The sequence below is a fragment of the Budorcas taxicolor genome, chromosome 4 (assembly GCF_023091745.1).
Source record: "Budorcas taxicolor isolate Tak-1 chromosome 4, Takin1.1, whole genome shotgun sequence".
In the NCBI taxonomy this organism is placed as follows: Eukaryota; Metazoa; Chordata; class Mammalia; order Artiodactyla; family Bovidae; genus Budorcas; species Budorcas taxicolor.
In genome coordinates, this window is record NC_068913.1 from 55535541 (window position 1) to 55557005 (window position 21465).

General features: G+C 37.0%; 1 protein-coding gene across 1 annotated transcript in view; it reads right to left on the bottom strand.

The window, feature by feature from the left end:
- Positions 1-21465, bottom strand: part of MDFIC (MyoD family inhibitor domain containing) — a 131966-nt gene extending 110501 nt beyond the window's left edge. The window contains exon 1 of the mRNA XM_052639091.1: positions 21345-21465. The gene's annotated coding sequence lies outside the window, so the exon portion shown is untranslated. The remainder of the gene's footprint in view (positions 1-21344) is intronic.

The window sequence follows — 21465 nt, forward strand, 5'->3', positions numbered from 1 at the left end:
GAGATGAATTAGTTTTGCCTTAGTCTAGATTTCATCATAATGGATTCAAACGCTGTCTATTCTGTTTTGTCTGGGATATCTTAGCTTAACATTATAATTTTAATAGCCATCTACATTATTGCATGTGTCAGTGGTTTCTTCCTTATAATTACCATGCATTATTTCATTTATGTAGATATACTATGCTTATGTATCCACTTACCCACTGATGGACATTTGGGTTATTTGAAGCTTTGCTTGCTATTAATAAATCTACTATGAACATTTGAATACAAGTCTATGTGTACATATATTTATCAGGTAAATACATGGGAGTGAGATTTACAACTAACTTTATGAAAAACTGCCGAAGAGTATTTCAAAGAACTTATATTATTGAACAATCCCACAAGCAATACGGAAGTATTCCAGTTGCTCAACATGCTTGCTAATATTTCATGTTGTATTTTATTTTTAATTTTAACTGCTGTAGTAGGTAAAAATGTTATCTCATTGTGATATTAATTTGAATTTCTTTGCTCACTAATAAGGTTGACATTTTTCAAACATTTATTAACAATTTATATATCTTGCCCATTTTTATACTGAGTTGCATGAATTTCTGTTAATTGTGTATGTATGTCTGTGTACTTGCATTCTGGGTACGAATCCTCTGTTAGATATATTTGCTGTAATTATTTTCCCCCAGACAGTAACTTGTCTGTTCGTATGCCTTCTAAAAAAATAACTTTATTCATTTATTTTCGGTTGTGCTGTATCTTTGTTGGTGCACAGCTTCTCTACTTGCAGAGAGTGGGGGCTACTCTCTGCTTGTGCTGCTCCAGGATTCTAACTGTGGTGACTTTTCTTACTGTCCACAAGCCCGAGCGCGTGTGGCCTTCAGTAGTGGTGGCACATGGGCTCAGTAGTGGCAGCTCCTAGGCTCTAGAGCAGAGGTTCAATAGTTGGGGTGCTTTGACTTGGTTGCTCCCCAGCATGGGGGTTCTCCCTGGGTCCGGGATTGAACCCATGTCTCCTGCATTGGCATGTAGATTATTTACCACTCAACCACCAGGGAAGCCCCATTCATATCTTAATGGAGTCTTTTGATAGAGCCAAAATGTTAAATCTTAATAATGTTCAATTTATTTTTAAAGTCTTATGGTTTGTGTTTATTGTGACCTGTTCAAGAATTCCTTGCCTACTTTGAGGTTACAAAGGAGGATTTCTAAATTTTAAGTTTTATGGCTCTGAGTTTTATGATCTATCTCAAATTGTTCTGTGTACCGAGACAGAAGGACCTATTTCACTTTTTTCATATTGATATCCAGTTGTTCCAGTGCAATTTGCTGAAAATACTCTCTTTTCCATGTTTGACTAATTTGCAATTTCATTAAAAATCAAATGACCATAAATCTTTTGGTCTCTTTCCGGGCTCTCTATTGTGTTCCATCAACTTGTTTTCCTGGTGTTACCTGGATACTACACTATAGCTGTAGTTTATCTTCAGTCTAGAAATTATATGGTACAAGTCTTCCAACACTGCTCCTTTTAAAAATTGGTTTGATTTTAAATTCACTATAGTTCGATGCATGATACAGTGTGCTCAGAGCTGGTGTACTGGGATGACCCAGAGGGATGGGATGGGATGGGGAGGGAGGTGGGAAGGGGGTTCAAGACGGGGAACACATGTACACCTGTGGCAGATTCATGTCAATGTATGGCAAAACCACGACCATATTGTAAAGTAATTAGCCTCCAATTAAATAAATTTATATTAAAAAATAAATAATAAATTCACTATATACATCTTAGAATAATCTGTCATATCTTGAAAATAGCCTTCTGAAATTTTTGAAGAGATTTCATTGAATCTATATACTAAAGACAGGAAAAGTAAACATCATAACAATATTGAGATTCTCAATCAATAATAATGTTCTCTCCATCTTGCTTTTTTTCCTTAATATCAGTGATGTTTATAGTTTGAATATAAAGATTTTAGACATGTTTTGTTAGATTTTTTTCTAAGTATTTCTGTGAAAAACCATGATGTTTCTGCAAGTTTACCCTACTTGCAAGCTAACAAGTTAGCCTGTCACAGTCACATGGCTGCTGGCAGACAACAGGTGAGTTCTGGGTCAGAGACAAAAGACAGTTCAACAGTAATAGTACTAGCCAGGGTATCAGCATTTGCACAACTTCTCCAAACCCCAATTCCTATGGGAAGATTCAAAAAAGTTCTCATGATAACTGCACACTCTTAGAGACTGCAACATTTTACAGTAAGCACCAATAAGCCTACCCTTTGCTCTGTAGGGAGGCACTATCTCTGCCTTTCAGTGTTTTTTGTGACAAAAGCATACTTGAAAACATGGCTCAGAACAAAGATAGGCAGTGTCTACACTGATGAGACATGCAGAAATGAGAGAAATGAATAAAGAATTGTCTCCCAACAATCTTGATGCTATTTTAAATGGAATTTAAAAATTTCACTTCCTCATTGTTCATGAGTAGTATATAGATAAGTAATTGATTCTTACATACTAAAGAAGTAACAAGACAATAATCAAAGTTTTCCAAACTACTTTAAAATTAAGAAACATACTTCTGAAAATAATTCAATAAAAAAGTGAGAATACAAAGAAATTAAGAACATTTTGAATCTAAACCTAGAAAATAGAGGGAAAACTGCTCTCAGAGAGCAATGTAGAGCCTCAAATGCCTTTATTAACAAAATTAAAAGATACACAATAAAACAGTATTCATTTTAAGGATGGACAGGGAGGCCTGGCGTGCTGCGATTCATGGGGTCACAAAGAGTTGGACACGACTGAGCAACTGAACTGAACTGAAAGAAAACAATGGAGAAGGAAATGGCAACCCACTCCTGGAGGGGTGGAGAATCTTGCCTGGAGAATCCTGTGGATGGAGGAGCCTGGTAGGCTGCTGTCCATGGGGTCACATAGAGTAAGACATGACTGAAGTGACTTAGCATGCATGCATGCATTGGAGAAGGAAATGGCAACCCACTCCAGTGTTCTTGCCTGGACAATCCCAGGGACAGAGGAGCCTGGGGGGCTGCCGTCTATGGGGTCGCACAGGGTCGGATATGACTGAATCAACTTAGCAGCAGCAAAGAAAACAAATTATATTTTAAACTTTTAGACTTAAATAAAAACTAATACTTTTTTAAAAGATAGAAATGATAAATCCAGTGATAAATATTTGAAAAGAATCTATAAAATAGGTTCAAGGTGCTCTTGATTAAGAATAGAATTATATGTAAAAAAATTTAAGAACAGAACTACCGTGTAATCCAACAATCCCACTTCTGGGTACATACCCAAAGGAGAGGAAAAGAGGATTGTCAAAGTGATACCTGCATTCCCATGTTCACTGTGGCATTATTCACAATAGTCAAGATGTAAAACACCTAAGTGTGCTGATCAACATATGACTAAGACACACACACATACGCACTAGAATATTACTGAGCCATGAGAAAGAAGGAAATCCTGGCATGTGCAACAACATGGCTGTTGTTGAGATTAAATCTCACTTAATGTTAATTTTCACCTTCATATACCTTCTGCTGGTGGCAGGTGAAGACAATGCCTCCACATCACCAGGGCCAACTGCCAGCACACCCACAGTTAAGGTGGGATCGAGGGCAGTGCCAACAACAGTGCACCTGTGAGTCCACACAACAGGCAAAAGGGCACAACAGAGCACATTCACAGATGAGCATCTCTAGACTATCTCCAGCAAGCTACTGGTTGCCTTCATCTCAGGTGTGGGTCACAGGACAGCTCTTGGAACTGGGAGACCCAGTATTCACAAATCAGACTGTTCTGGTAAGTGTCGCATTTTTATTGATGGCAAGAATGTCCTTTTGTATCCTTTTTTCTTTGGTAAAATCTCTTCAGTTAGCAGATTTTACTCTTAAAACAAGAAGTTACCTTATTGAAGTTATTTCCTTGATGTTAGTATCAAGAAGGTGGAGAAAGCAATGGCACCCCACTCCAGTACTCTTGCCTGGAAAATCCCATGGACGGAGGAGCCTGGTGGGCTGCAGTCCATGGGGTCGCAAAGAGTCAGACACGACTGAGCGACTTCACTTTCACTTTTCACTTTCCTGCATTGGAGAAGGAAATGGCAACCCACTCCAGTGTTCTTGCCTGGAGAATCCCAGGGATGGGGGAGCCTGGTGGACTGCCGTCTATGCGGTCACACAGAGTCGGACACGACTGAAGCGACTTAGCAGTAGCAGTAGCAGAGGTGGAATACAGAGCAGCTTCTCTCCAGTGGGAGTCCTCCAGTCCTACCTATCTCACACTGTAAATCAGAAACATAGCTAAAAACAGATCTGGGGACCTCTACTCCAACACTACGGAGTAGACCCCACCCCTAACAGGGCAGTGACAATAACAGAGCAAAGGGGAGGCTCCGCTCAATATCCAGGGCAGGCTCTGGTCACACCAATGAAATCCCCTATCAAGAGGATAATGGCACAAGCCTCTGGACCAGCTTCACCCATCAGGGGGCAGATGTCAGCAGCAGGAGGAACTACAACCCTGCAGCCTGTAGAAAGGGGACCACAAACACAGTAAGTTGGCTGAAATGAGAAGACAAAGAAAGCTTTCAGATGAAGGAGCAAGATAAAAACCTGCAAGAACAACTAAATGAAGAGGAGACAGACGATCTACCTGAAAAAATAATTCAGAGTAACGATAGTAAAGATGATCCGAGATCTCAGAAAAAGAACAGAGGCATGGATCAAGAAGATACAAGAAATGTTTAGCCAAGAACTAAAGAACGAACGGAGATGAATAATAACTGAAATGAAAAACATACTGGAAGGAACCAATAGCAGAGTACCTGAGGCAGAAGAATGGGTAAGTGACCTGAAAGACAGAATGGTAGGAAATCTCTGCCATGGAGCAGAATAAAGAAAAATGAATGAAAAGAAATGAGGACAGTCTCAGAGATTCTGGAACAACATAAAATGCACCAACATTCGAATTATAGGGGTACCAGAAGAAAGAGAAAAAAAGAGAAAGGACGTGAGAAAATATTTGAAGAGATTATAGTCAAAAATTTCCCTAATATGGGAAAGGAAATAGTCAACCAAGTCCAGAAAGCACTGAGTCCCATAAAGGATAAACCCAAGAAGGAACACACCGAGACACATATTAATCAAACTAACAAAAACTAAATACAAATAAAAAATGTTAGAAGGAACAGGAGAAAAGCAACAAATAACATACAAAGGAATCCCTCATAAGGTTATCAGCTGATTTTTCACAGAAATTCTGCAGGCCAGAAGGGAGTGGTATGATACGTTTAAAGTGATAAAAGGCAAAAACCTACAATCAAGAATTAGAACGCCATATGCCATGCAGTATAGACAATTTTTTTTAAAATCACATATTAACAGCAGATGGAATTAATTGCTATTTCTAGGACATTCCATCCCAAAGCAGCAAATACACTTCCTTCTCAAGTGCAAACAGAACATTCTCCAGTGTAGATCACATCTTGCAAAGGAAACCAAGCCTTGATAAAAGTGAGAAACTTGAAATCACATCAAGTATCTTTTCTGGCCACAACACTGAGATTAGAAATCAATTATAGGAAAAGAAACTGTAAAAGGCACAAACACATAGAGGCTAAACAATATATTATGAGATAACCAATGGATCACAGAAGAAATAAAAAAATACCTAGAGACAAATGATAACAGATACATGACAATCCAAAACCTGTGGGATACAGCAAAAGCAGTTCTAAGAGGGAAGTTTATAGCAATATAATCTTACCTCAGGAAACAAGAAATATCAGAAATAAACAATTTAACCTTACACCTAGAGCAGCTAGAGAAAGAAGAACAAACATTTAACTTTTTTTTTTTTAACATTTTTAACATTTTTTATTTGTATTTAATTTTTGTTAGTTTGATTAATACGTGTCGCAGTGTGTTCCTTCTTGGGTTTATCGTTTATGGGACTCTCGGTGCTTCCTGGACTTGGTTGACTATTTCCTTTCCCATATTAGGGAAATTTTTGACTATAATCTCTTCAAATATTTTCTCAAGTCCTTTCTCTTTTTTCTCTTTCTTCTGGTACCCCGAAGTTAGTAGAAGGAAAGAAATCATAAAGATCAGAGCAGAAATACATGAAATAGAGACAAAGAAAACAACAGTAAAGATCAATGAAACCAAAAGCTGGTTCTTTGAGAACAAAACTAAATTGATAAGCCTTTAGCCAGACTCAAAGAAAAAAAGGGAGAGGGCTCGTATCAATAAAATTAGAAATTAAAAAGGAGAAGTTACTATAGACATGACAGAAATACAAAGAAGCATGAGACCACTACTAGCAACTATATGCCAATAGGATGGACAATCTGGAAGAAATGGACAAATTCTTAGAAAGGTACAATCTCCCAAGACTGAAGCAGGAAGAAATAGAAAATATGAACAGGCCAATCACAGGCACTGAAATTGAAACTGTGATTAAAAATCTCCCAACAAAAGTCCAGGACCAAATGGATTCACAGGGAAATTCTGTTTAAAACTATATGATCTAAATAAAAACTATATGATCATCTTAATAGATGTAGAAAAAGCTTTTAACATAATTTACCCACTTATGATAAAAGCTCTCCAGAAAGTGGGCACAGAGGGAACCTACCTGAACATAATAAATGCCATATATAACAAATCTACAGCTAATATCATACTCCATGCTGAAAAGTTGAAAGACAGTCTGTTCAATAATGGTACTGGGAAACTGGACAGCTACATAAAAAAAAAAAAAATAGAAACGTCTTGAACATCAAACACAAAAATAAACTCAAAATGGATTAAAGACCTAAATGCAAGATCAGATACTATGAAACTTTTGAGGAAAACATAGGCAGAACACTCTTGATATAAATCACAATAATATCTTTTTCCAGTCATCTCCTAGAGTAATAGAAATAAAACCAAAAATAAACAAATGGGACCTACTGAAACTCAAAAGCTGTTGCACAGCAAAGGAAACCATAAATAAAACAAAAAGACAACCCACAGAATGGGAGAAAATATTTTCAAATGATGCAACTGACAAGGGATTAGTCTCCAAAATTTACAAATGGTACATGCAGCTCCATGTTAAAAAAAAAAAAAATCATAAAATATTCAAAAGACCCAAACAGACATTTCTCTAAAAAAGACATGCAGATGGCTAACAGGCACATGAAGGAATGCTCAATAATTAGCAAATTATTAGAGAAGTGCAAATCAAAACTATAGTGAGATATCACCTCACATCAGTCAGAATGACCATCAACAGAAAAAAATTGAAAACAAATGCTGGAGGGGGTATAGAGGAAAGGGAACCCTCCTATACTGTTGGTAGGACTGTAAACTGGTATAGCCTCTATGGAGAGCAGTATGTAGGTTCTTTAAAAATCTGAAAACAGAGCCACCTTATGATCCAAAAAATCCCACTCCTGGGCATATATCCAGAAAAAAACAGGGTTTTAAAGATATATGCAACCCAATGTTCACTGCAGCACTGTTCACAATAGCCAAGACAAAGAAGCGACTTAAATGCCACAACAGAAGAGTGGCTAAAGAAGATGTGGTACACACATATATATATATGCATACACACACACACACACACACATATATATAATATAATGGAATATTAGCCATTAAAAAGAATGAAATAATGCCATTTGCACAGCATGATGACCTGGAGATAATCATACTAAGTGAAATAAGTCAGACAGAGAAACACACATATCATATCACTTACATGCAGAATCTTAAAAAAATGATACCAATTTACTTATTCATGAAACAGAAGCAGACTCAACATTTAGAGAATGAACTTATGGTCATGGTTGATGAAGGCAGAGGGAAAGGCTGGATTGTCAGTTTGGGATTGACATGTAAACTGCTATATTTAAAATAGATAACCAACAAAGACCTACTATACAGCACAGGAAACTCTGCTCAATATTTTATAATAACCTAAATGGGAAAATTATTGGAAGAAGAATAGATACATGCATATGTATAAATGAATCAATTTGCTGTACACTTGAAATGAATACATTGTTAATCCACTATCCTCCAATATAGAATAAATAAAACAAAAAAATTAATAAATAAAATGATAAAAATAAATATATTAGCAAAAAAAGTGAAAGAATGAATCAGAAAGAACAAAGGTCCTAGGAAATGAAGAAAGAGGGTCAGGACAGAGTGACAAATACCCAGTGAATACAGTCACAAGAAGAGTCAAATGTGGTGGTCTTTTCTATTAGATTCATTTCTTAACAACTTTATTCACTCCCATCCCCATGACAGAGCCAAGCGCACTGTTAATGGCAAGTGGGATACTGACAACAAGGGTGTACTAGTTAGTAAAAATGGGGCAAAGACATTTTCCTACATAAATTCATAATCTTCACAGAAATCTTAACCATTATATGTTATTTCCTCCATTTTGAAGATAGGGAAACTGGGAGTCTGAGAAATTTATTTGCTCATTCAATTCACACAGTTATACATTTGTAGAATTTTATTAATTAAATGGTTCCTATATTTCAAACTCTAGCAGAAATCTGTCCTGAAACCTAAACTCTAATTTTCAATTTCCAGATGAATGTTTCTCAAATTTAAAATTGAAAATGTTCAACCTCAAACTTATACATCTCCTTAATCTGTTTTTCCACCTATTCTGCCCCTTCAAATAGTAACCTCTCCTCCCTGTCAACTCCTGTAAATGTACTTTCTTTCTTGTGGCATTTGCCATATTTTGCCTCTAGCTGTCCTATAACTGATGGTACACAGCTATGTCAAGTTGACCACCGTGAATCAAAAGACTGTAGTCTTCTTTCCCCCATGGTGGTCCATTGTTGTGCAAACACTGGGGTGAGTGGTACCTGGAACAGAACAATTAGGTTGGTTTCTCAAAGTTGTGCTTTGCTGTGATATATTAAAAAGGGTGTTTTGTCTGCTTCCATTTTATGAAGGAATGAACTAAGAATATGACCAATGTATAACAGTGAAAAGGCTTCACTAAATTTAGTACAGTGCTGGAACGAGAAAACTCTATAAACAGTATCATAGTGTAGGTTATATTGCAAAGGTTTCTTCTTCAGAGAGTGGGTTTCCTCAGATGTTTTTTTGAATGGTAAATGCAATTAATGTTTCTGGTACATGAAAAACAGTCCAATTAGTCACTGTTCTTACTTAACTGTTCATAAGAATGCCAACTCCACATTTAAGTCTCAGCAGTGCTGGGAAAGAGTAAAACGTGGTCCATAAAATTTTCTGTTAAAATTTAAGAAATTAGTGATAAATTAACCTTATCATGGATGTTGCCTATTTGTATTTCTTCTTTAGCTTATAAGCATCTGGACGATGGGTAAACTTGTAAAACACACCCATGCTCTTGTGTGACAAGTAGGTGAATGTAATGATATATGCAGATAGAAACTCCAAGTGCTTCTGCATTGATACTAGTTGAAACTGTGTTAAGATGAGCTATTTGTGGACGAGAACAGATTTTTTAAAGAGCAGAATGTTAAGTCTAAATGAGAGGCAGGGAGTAAGAAGATGAGAAGACGATGCCGTAGTAGGGAAAAAGAAACAGATTTCAAAGGGGAATTAGGAGCAAAGGAATGTTTCCTGAGACCCTTAACCTTCTCTCCCTGAACCCTTTCAGACTGACATCCCCCCATCCAGCTCTACATGGTTCTGTTGGGGCTTACAATCGCTGGACACTGCGGCACAGTCACAGCGATGGATGTGAACTTTGGGCCAAGGAGAGCCCTTCCCGGAGATTTACAGTTACTAGAAAAGAGACACTTTCTTTCCCCATGATTCACTAACATAAGAATATGACTAAATCTGCGAGTAGTCATATTCTCTACCAAATGGATAGCATACCCTCAAATCAGGAAAGAGTGACACACAGAAAGAAGCTGACAGAAGAGATGGAGGGATGACAAGAACTCTAGTAGTCTACAGATTCGGGGTGACTGAGAACAGACACATCCCCTTTCTTCCTATTTCCATTAGCCAATATATTCTCTTTTTGCAAAAGCAAATTTGAGTAGGTTTTTTTTTGTCACTTGTGACCAAATACTGTGGTTAATCTCGGTAACAGTTGGCAGGGGCATTACATATGCTACAGTAAAGTCAAGAGACTGCAGACAGAAAAACAGTCTCTGCTTTTGACTGTTAATCTGTATCAGTCATCTCTGGGAATACAATTTTATTATACTACTTGGGGGCAAAAGCTAGTTTTCAAGTAATGTATTAAAAACCACTTAAAACTAGCATAATTATTTGAAACTTTTTCTTGGTCCTTAATACAACTACCCCACCAACATTCACTCATACTCAACAGAATTTCTAGATGGTTTTTGTTCAAATACTCAAGTCCCAGTATTATAATCTTTCTAATTTAAAGTTAAGAAATTAAACTATGAATCACACAAAATATTTTTACTTTTGCTCAAAGTGTTCAGTTCACTGACTAGGAAATATGTGTTTTAAAGTCAGAAATATTTATTTCAGAAGTAAGGTGCTTACCATAAGGCGTATATATGGGAAATGTACATTCTTAGAACTCACAACATCATTATAAACTACCCTTTCTAATAGACATCATGATTGTCAATTAAATACATAAAGAGACGAATGGCTCCAGTTGAAATATCAAGATTTGAAAAGTACCCTAAATATAAAAGATAATTCATACAGCATGTAAGCTTCAACAGTACAGAGATTCAAAGCCTCACATATTATGAGAAACAAAAATATATTAGAGAACATTTAAGAAATTATTTTTCTCAGTAGGGATTGCTGTATTGAAGGCAGAACTTCTGCTCTGAGTTCTTTTGCTCCAGGTGGTAGAATTAATCGCAGCATTGCTCTCTGGGGCAAAGCAGGAATCCCCTTCTTACTCTTAGGACATTTTTGCTCAAGAAATTTATTATAACTCAAAAGTAGGCTAATGTGCAAATTTAATAATTTCTTTACATAAAACACTTTCTAGCCTGGATCTAAATCTAGATTAGTGGACACATTATGCTTGCGTTGTACAAATGAGAGTTAATCATGCCCTTCCCTTTTGTTTCTATGATGAGTCGCCTCTTGGAATATTATAGTTTGGTATATTTTTATTCTGACAATTAGCACCCAGATTATGCACTTTCAGCATTAGAAACTCTATTGCAGAGCCAGAGAGCATGATTCTCATTCTTTGTTAGCTTTGTTATATACTTTGCTGCTGCTGCTGCTAAGCCGCTTCAGTCGTGTCCAACTCTGTGCGACCCCATGGACGGCAGCCTATCAGGCTCCTCCGTCCATGGCATTTTCCAGGCAAGAACACTGGAGTGGGGTGCCACTGCCTTCTCCAGGTACATACTTTAAGAACTTATAAATTTTGATCAGGTCTTCTGATCTGAACACACATTATAGCAATGTAATCTATGCTCTTTTTGCTGTACTTATGAAAGAAGGTTTCTGGGTAGTGAGAGCATATATTTAAAGACATACGCTGTCTAAATTCTAAATGCTTAATTTTCTGTTAAGACAACATCTGGTTAGACTGGACATTGGTTCATCCAAATAAAGTGAGAGGAAAGAACTAGACACCATTGGATGACTACTTTCTGTTTTAACCCCTGCCTAGAAATATTCAATTTGCAAACAGCACAAGACACAGAGTAGTAAAGTTACACAAGAAGAAACAAAAATGCCTCTATGGGAAAGGTGGACTCTGCTATCTTATAATAATAACAGAATCCATTATTCACTTTATTTAAAAAAGAATGACATATAGTGTCACTTGGTAGAATATATACCTTATAGATAAATAAGATAAAGAAAATTTTTTATCAATCATTATCTTAAAGCTAAATATTTTCAAAAAGAAAAACAAGGTCATCTTAACACTTTGACAATAGGTAAAATATGATTAAATAATGGACAATGGCTTAAAAAATAAAACATTGCTCATAATGAGTGTTCAAAATGTGAAAATAGCTTAAATCAAACAAATATCTAGTGCAAAATAATTTAGCCTGGCATGCTAAAATCCATGGAGTTGCAAAGAGTCAGACATGACTGAGCGACTGAACAACAGCAAGAAAACTGGGTAAATCTATTCTGTACTAACATAAATGCATAGAAAGTATAATGGATGATACACTCACAAACTGTTAACTGTTTCTTTGGTCATTTCATTAGAAATGACTAGAAATAGGGAATTAGGGATAAAAGAGGAAGTTTTTGTTGTTATTTTGCATTATATTAAAACTTTTTCACATTGAAAGTTATGACTTGAACAATTGTAATTTTTAACCAATATCAAACTTGAGTTACACACTCATTTCTTTATCTATTTACTGAAACAGATGCCTAATGTATATATCACCTGATCTTCTCCTTAGTACTAATTTGCAAAACATTCAGAAATGCTCTGTAAGTTGCCATTCCTTAAAACCATTATCAATAAAAGTGAAGGGTATGTTACGTTTTGGCTCTAATAAGGAAATCTGACAAATAAAAATATTCTAAAGAAACAAATAGACACTTTACTCTTTAGACTGGTAGGTCACAAACACAATACCATGGGCTAAAAGTCCCTTGGAAAACTTTCTAAAAATACAGATTACCAAACACTACCCACAAGGATTTTAATTCAATAGGTATGAGATGGAGTCCAGGCAATTCTGGCTTTTAAAAATCTTTAGTAATTCTAGTCAAAGAACACACTTGGTAAACACTGCCTAAAACTCTTCAGTATATACCATTTTACTGACCTTTTATTCTATTAATATTTTGGTACATCATTTTAGTCTTTTTCCACTCAAGCACAGATTTTTTGTCACATAGTCACACTAACACTGCGATTCAATTTTCTTTTCATTTTTTTCTTTTTAAAAGTTTAAATGCATTTTTTTACCTTTTTAAAATTCTGAGTTATTTGATTATTCAAAATGGTAATGTATATAAATAATATACTTACCATATTTTTGTTCAATCAGCAAGTCCTGTGTCCCTCTTTGTGACCCTATGAACTACAGCACACCAGGCTTTCCTGTTCTTCATTATCTCCTGGAGCTTGCTCAAATTCATGTCCATTGAGTTGGTGATGCCAGCTAACCACTTCATCCTCCGCACGCTCTTTTCCTTTTCCCCTCAGTCTTTCCCAGCAACAGGGTCTTTTCCAAGAAGTTGGCTCTCAAGTGGACAAAGTCCTGGAGTTTCCGCTTCAGCATCAATCCTTCCAATTAATATTCAGGGTTGATTCCCTTTAGTATTGACTGATTTGATTTCCCTGCAGTCCAAGGGACTCTCAAGATTACTGGCTTAAAACTTAACATTCAAAAAAACTAATATCATGGCATCCTGTCCCACCACTTCATGGCAAATAGAAGGTGAAAAAGTGGAAACACTGATAGATTTTATTTTCTTGGGCTCAAAAATCACTGTGGACAGTGACTGTGTCCATGAAAATAAAAGATGGAAGAAACGTTATGACAAACCTAGACAGCATATTAAAAAGCTTTGAGACATCATTTTGCCAACAATGGTCCATCTAGGCAAAGCTATGGTTTTGGCAGCAGTCATGTATGGATATGAGAGCTGGACCATGAAGAAGGCTGAGTGCTGAAGAATTGATGCTTTCGAACTGTGGTGCTGGAGAAGACTCTCGAGTGTCCCTTGGACTGCAAGGAGATCAAACCAGTCAGTCCTAAAGGAAATTAACCCTGTTTATTGCAAGAACTGATACTGAAGCTGAAGCTCCAATACTTTGGCCACCTGATGCAATCAGCCAACCACTGGAAAAGACCCTGATTCTGGGGAAGATCAAGGGCAAGAGGAAAAGGGGGCTACAGAGGATGAGATGGTTGGATGGCACCACCAACTCAATGGACATGAGTCTGGGCAAACTCTGGGAGGTGGTGAAGGCCAGGGAAGTCTGCTGTGTTGAGTCCATGGGGTTGCAAAGAGTTAGAAACGACCTAGTGACTGAACAACAACAACATAGAGCACATTTATAACTCAAAAATAGAACACTGTAACCAATTTGCAATAAATAATATTTACAAAGACAGAGGTTGGGATATATTAATGAAAAATTCTAAAAACTAGGCTTAATTGAAAATTCCATCATGATGTTAGTCAAATTTATATATCTAAAAAGCTTAACAAATTAAATGGAAGGGACAGAATTCCAACTGTTTCTTTACATGTAGATGAAAGAAGTTTTAGAATGATTGACCATAGGAACTTTTAGAACATAATTCATGAACCTGAGAAAATGCATGATTATCTTTCATAAAAATTTAGAGTAGGATGTTTAAGGAAGTGTATGTTGAGAATAATTTTAAATACTGAAGAGGCCACGGGAAAAATGATTTTGAGTATTTCTTGATATTATGCAAGAATTATCTATTCTATATCTTTAAAAAGTATTCTTTCATTTTGTAACAGTCTATATAAATACATTCTGCTAAATTGAAATCATTCCCAAAAAAATAGAAAAAAACAACGTTGTTCCATTTCATGTACTGTAGTTAGCTACTAGCACTAGAAAAAGTAACATCTAAAAATGAATTTGTAAACAAAATGAAAAGGCAATCTACAAAATGGGAGAAAATATTTGTAAATAACATATCAAATAGTGGATTAATATCCAAAATACACAAAGAACTCATATATAATTCAATAGCAGAAAAACAAACAACCTAACTAAAAAGTAGGCAGAAGACGTGAAAAGATTTTTCCAAAGAAGACATACAGATGGCCAACAGGTACACATAAAGGAGCACAAAGTCATTACCTATCAGGGAAATGCAAATAAAAACCATAAGCTATCACCTCATACTTGTTAAAATGGCTATTATCAAAAGAAAAGAAATAACAAGTTTTTGTGATATTGTGGAGAAAAGGGAATCCTTGTGCACTATTGGGAGGAAAGTAAATCGGCACAGTCACTATGAAAAAATGGAATCAAGATTGCCAGGTTAAATATTAATAATCTCAGATATGCAGATGACACCACCTGTATGGCAGAAAGTGAAGAAAAACTAAAGAGCTTCTTGATGAAAGTGAAAGAAGAGAGTGAAAAACCTGGCTTAAAACTCAATTTTCAGAAAACTAAGATCATGGGATCCAGTCCCATTTACTTCATGGCAAATAGATGGGGAAACAAAGCAGCTTTATTTTGGGGGGCTCCAAAAGCACTGCAGATGGTGATTACAGCCATGAAATTAAAAGACTCTTTGGAAAAAAAGCTATGACCAACCTAGACAGCATATCAAAAAGCAGAGACATTGCCAACAAAAGTCTGTCTAGTCAAAGCTATGGTTTTTCCAATAGTCATGTATGGATGTGAGAGTTGGATTCCAAAGAAAGCTGAGTGGTGAAGGATTGATGCTTTTGAACTGTGGTGTTGCAGAAGACTCTGAAGAGTCCCTCAGACTCCAAGGAGATCCAGCCAGTCCATCCTAAAGGAAATGAGTCCTGAATGTTCACTGGATGCTGAAGCTGAAACTCCAATACTGTGGCCACCTGTTGTGAAGAACTGACTCACTTGAAAAGACCCTGATGCTGGGAAAGACTGAAGGCAGGGAGAGAAGGGGACGACAGAGGTTGAGATGGTTGGATGGCATCACCGACTCGATAGACATGAGTTTGAATGAACTCTGGGAGTTGGTGATGGACAGGAAGGCCTGGCGTGCTGCAGTCCATGGGGTCTCAAAGAGCTGGACACAACTGAGTGACTGAACTGAACTATGAAAAATAGTATGGAGGGTCCTCATAAAATTAAAATAGAACTATCACAGATCCAGAAATTTCACTTTTGAGTATTTATTTGAAGGAAACAGAAACCAGAACTCAAACAAATGCCCACCACCCATATTGATAACAGTACTACTGACAATAGCCAAACTAGTCCATCAATGGATAAAAAAATATGATTTGATACATGTATTATATATACATAAATATCTCATATATATAAGATATATATTATATGTATACAGTTACCCCTTGAACAACACAACTTTGAACTGCATGGGTCCATTTGTACATGGATTTTTTTCCATAAATATATACAAATATTTTTTTGAAATTTGAGACAATTTGAAAAAACTGACAGATGAACTGTGCACCTCAGAAATATCAAAAAATTAAGAAAAAGTTAGGTATGTCATGAATACACAAGATATATGTAGATACTACTCTATTTTATCATTTACTACCATGAAACACACAAATACACTAGATTTATTAGAACTTACACACACCACTCTTATAAACCATACATGGCACCATCCTCAGTTCAGAGAAATGTACACAAACTTAAACGTGCAGTATTAAGTCATAACTGCATAAATTTAGCTATAGTTATACTGTACTTACTGTAAAAGTTTCATAGCCACCTTCTGTTACTGCAAGTGTCTGCTTATAATGCCATGTGATGCTAATCATCTCCATGTGACAAGTTTTCTCTTCAGTAAATTGTATGTCACAGTAAAAAGTGATCTCTCCTGGTTCTCACATGTTTTTCATAGTGTGAAATGTAAATCTTGAATAGCATCATGAAAACCATACCAAGTCCCACTAGTAATGCTGCCAGTTTTCCTAAGGAACAGAGAAAAGTCATGACATGACAAGAAAATTTGGATTGCTTGATATGTGCCATAGATTGAGGTCTGCAGCTACAGCTGGCCACATTTGTTTCATGATAAGAACCATCATAAAAAAGAAGAGGAAATTCATGAAGCCATCACTGCAGCTGCACCAGCAGATGCAAAATCCTTGCACTTTTGGTGAAATATTTTTTTCTCATGTTGAAAATGAAGCTTTTATGTGGGTACAAGATTGCCATAAGAAAGTCATACCAATAAGACTCTAACATGATTTAAGAAAAATCAAAGTCAGTATACAATAACTTAAGGCAAAAATTTAAAAATCTCAAGCTAAAGAACTTCATGCCAGGAAAGGATGGCTTGATAATTCTAAAGAGATTTATTTGGCTTTGAAATGTCAATATAACAGGAGAAGCAGCTTCTACTAATCAAGACATCAGAGATGAGTTCTCAGATGCTGTTAAGACAGTCATTGAAGAGAAAGGATATCTGCCTGAACAAGTTTTTAATGTAGACTGAAGTGCCCTATTCTGGGGAAAAATGCTACAAAATAGATTTATTAGTAAGGAAGAGAGGTGAACACCAGGATTTAAGGCAGGGAGGGATAGGCTAAAGCACAGTTTTGGGCAAATGTAGTAGATTTGTGATCAGAACTGCCCTTACCTATAAAGCCTCTAAGCCCTGAGCCTTGATGGGGAAAAAAAAAACCACCACCAGCTGCCAGTCTTTTGCTTGGGTGACAAGAAATTCTGGATGAGAACCATTTTTCTGGATTGGTTCTATCACTGCTTTGTCCCTAAAGTCAGGAAGTACCTTGCCAATAAGGGGCTGCCTTTTAACATTCATTGTTGTTATACTAGACAATGTCCCTGGCCACCTAGAACTATGTAACACTGAAACACTGAAGTGGTCTACTCTTCCTCAAACACATCATCTCTAACTTAGCCTCTAGATCAGGGGGTCATGAGTGTCTTTAAGGTTCATTACACATGGTACAGTATGGAAAGTATTGTCAATACTACAGAAAAGAACCCAGATAAAGAGAAAATCATGAAGGTCTGGAAGGATTACACAATTGGTAATCCTTGAAGGTGTCATCATTGTTATAGAAAAAGCCATGAAAACCATCAAGTCCAAAACAGTAAATTCTTGCTGGAGAAAACTGTCTCTAGACATTATGCCAAACTTCAAAGGACTTAGAACAGAACACATCAAAGAAACCACAAAAGAGATGGTGGATATGGCCAAAAAGATGTGGATCTTAGAGGAATTAAAGTGCAAATAAACACCACACCAGAGGAATTCACACATGACAACTGGATGAGAATGAGTGCTTCTGAACCAGTGCTGAGGTTCAGGTGAGGAAGATGAAAAGAGATGAACCATTCTGAGGAAGATGGGAAAAGTAGTGCCAGCAGAGACACTGATGTGTGACAATCCAGTAGAAGGTCTCCTTTTGCACAAGACTTGCTTTCAACTTCTGTTATGACATGGACCCCTTTATGGTACTGGTGCTGAAATTAAAGCTAGGGGTGGAGGGATTGGTATTATATAGAAGCACTTTTAGAGAAATTAAAAATCAGTACGGTCAGACAAATTATGACACATTTCCATAAAGTAACACCGAGCGCACCTACCTCTCCTGCCTCCACTTCTACCTCTATCACCCCCAAGACAGTGACACCAATCCCTCTTCTACTTCTTGCTCAGCCTAGTCAATGTGAAGATGATGAGGAACTCTGATGATCCCTTTCTAATAGTCATCATGCCTCACTGTTAATAAACTTATCTATTGTGCACGTGTGTGAGTGTCTTCATGAGGAAAGTAAAAATGGTAGAGCGAAAACTGAATGAGATATATTTATATCATCATCATTGTCACCCAAGGATTCACAATGTAGGACATTGTGTGCCAGACTTGTATGCCTATCCATATATAGGCATAGGTGTGTGATATTTTACAAAAATGTGTTAGTTGTCTTATCATTTTATAACTTTGCTTGCAAAGAATTACATTATAATACAGTATACTTCTGATAGCAAAATTGCCTATCAACCTATCATCATAGGTGTTTTTTTAAAAACAAATGTAATAATGTTTCTAATACTGTATTATGCACATGACTGTAATGTAAGTGAAGTCGCTCAGTCGTGTCCGACTCTTTGCGACCCCATGGACTGTAGCCTACCATGTTCCTCCATCTGTGGGATTCTCCAGGCAAGAATACTGGAGTGGGTTGCCATTTCCTTCTCCAGGAGATCTTCCCAACCCAGGGATCGAACCCAGGTCTCCCGCATTGCAGGCAGACGCTTTACCATCTGAGCCACCACTGTAATATGATATGCCATAAAAATTTTATAATCATTATTCATTAGTATAGGCTAAGCTACTGAGGAGCAATTATACTGCTTGCAATAGGTATCATAAAGCAGTCATTTATGCTTCTTCATTATCAATAAGAGTCAGGTACAAATAAGTTCAGAGAGGTACAAATAAGTTCAGTGACCCAGATTCAGTATGTTACTTCCAGAGACCCAGGCTCCTTCTATGTTGTTGCTTTACCATGACCTACATCACCCACGTCATCTCATGTCTAGGGCGACTATGCCAGCTATGGCCATCATGTCCACATTCCCACCAGCCAGAAGGTAGAAAAGGAAGAAAAGCATGCCTTCTCTCAACAAGCAAATATCTTAGAAATTTGACATACCACTTTTCCTTTCATTCCATCTGTCAGAACCTAAATGTACCAGATCACTCCTAGATAACAGAAGCGGGAAAATGTAAGTTTTAGTTTAGGATAGCATATGTTCAGTTAAAAATCACAAATTGTATCACCATAGAAAAAGGGAAGAAAGGATATTAAGAAATAATACATAGTTTCTTCCTCAGGAGTTTAAAATTCTATTGCAGTAGGTTAGGCTATATTAATTAAGGAAATTGACAAATGAAACTGCCAGTAAAGTTTCTGTATAAGCATAGAGAAAGTTCATCTATTGTGCTGATTTTAACACTACTACTAGCTCAGGATGGTACTTTCTCATATGCTTGTGTTAACTGTAGATGGAAACTGTTAGCTCCCCAACAATAATTTCACTTTCAAGGAATAGGAAATGAAAAGAAAAGCAGTCAAAGTTTAGGCAAAGTTAATTGCTTCTCAAATTCAAACTTAATTGCTCTGTTTTCTTGCTTCTTATCCATGAGCCAAAACAACACATCTGTGAAGTATAAAAATACCTAGACTCTCTTTTTCAGGCCAAGTTTTAATGTTAAAATTTAATGTTAACCTTAATGGATTCTGTCAAAGGCATCTCTCTGACACTCTTGGAGGTGTGATGCTGGGGAGATGCTGATATGGAAAACTATTTTCAGCAAGGCTCACTTGTAGTTAATAGAAGCCAAAGACCAAGCTGAGGGGACATCTAAGATAACGGCAGCCAAGAATAAGTGCCATCAGAACCCCGTTTTGAGCAAGTAAATGACCATGTGTGAGAAAGATTTAGGAGTAGAACCTTCCTGGGATAGGTACACTGATACTGTTACCAGTTAATAATGAGCTCAAAATGTATGGTTCCTACCACAAAAAAATCTATTTCTCATAAGACAAATGTTGTTTAGTTGCCAAGTCATGTCTGATTCTTTTGCGACCCCCAGGAACCCACCAGGCTCTTCTGTTCATGGGATTTCCCAGGCAAGAATACTGGAGTGGGTTGCCACTTCCTCCTCCAGGGCATCTTCCTGACCTGGGGATTAAACTCGTGTCTCTGGTGTCTCCTGCACTGGCAGGTGGATTCTCGACTACTGAGTCACTAGGGAAGCCCACAGAACAAGTAACATCTTAAAATTCAACATCAGTCCATTTCCTAGAACATTGTTTGATAATTTAAAATATATATATATATTTAAAGTACAAAGAGGAGTTGTAGAGAAGTCAGGTAGAGAGCATTTGCACCAAGTGTATGGAGTTAACATCAGCAGTAATGGGACAAATTGATAGCAACACTCCCCAAAGAACACAACCACTGCTGACATTATTGCCCCCCAAAACAAGACAATTGTAACCTAAATCTAATCATGAAAAACACCAGTTTTATTCAAATGTCTAGCCACATAGAGTGCCTATAATCTGTAATCCCTAATAGTTCATTTAAATCATTAATCTTGAGTGTTCTAGAGATCCTGTCTTCTGCCAATCAGTCTTCTTTTTCAGAAAGTTTTGAGTTATTCTGGGCCATTCATGCCATCCTGTTTGGTATGACTTTTTAAAATCCTCATCTACACAGAGTTGATGGGGCACCCAGATGGGACCTAAAGACTACACAGTCTCCTTCCTCACTGACGTCCCAGGTCCCTTCCCCTCCGACCCCACATAGCAATCTTGGCTATCAGCACATTCCCAAGTTGATCTGACACAAAGGGAACATTTTTGGTAGTTTCAGGTCATTAATTAGTAGTGAGAATTGCTCAAAACATATCAGAAGTTTGAACGGAGAAAACGAAGAGACGGCTCTAGCATAAAGGGGAGAAGAGCACTTGACTGTCAGAAAAGAGAGAAAGAAAAACCGTAGTTGAAAACAAACTTGTTACCAACAGAGTAAACAGAAGTAAACATTTGCATGTTCTAGGACCACAGCACTTCAGGAGGTAAAGAGAACCTGCCCCTGATCCAGGACATGACATTTACCTGAGAAACTTCCATTTCTTCCTTTTCCTCCACTGGGTTTCTTTCTCAGGTGAGATAAGGTGAAGTCACAAATGCATCTTGAGAATGTGCCTTTAAAGGCTTCAGCACAGACCCTTTGCTG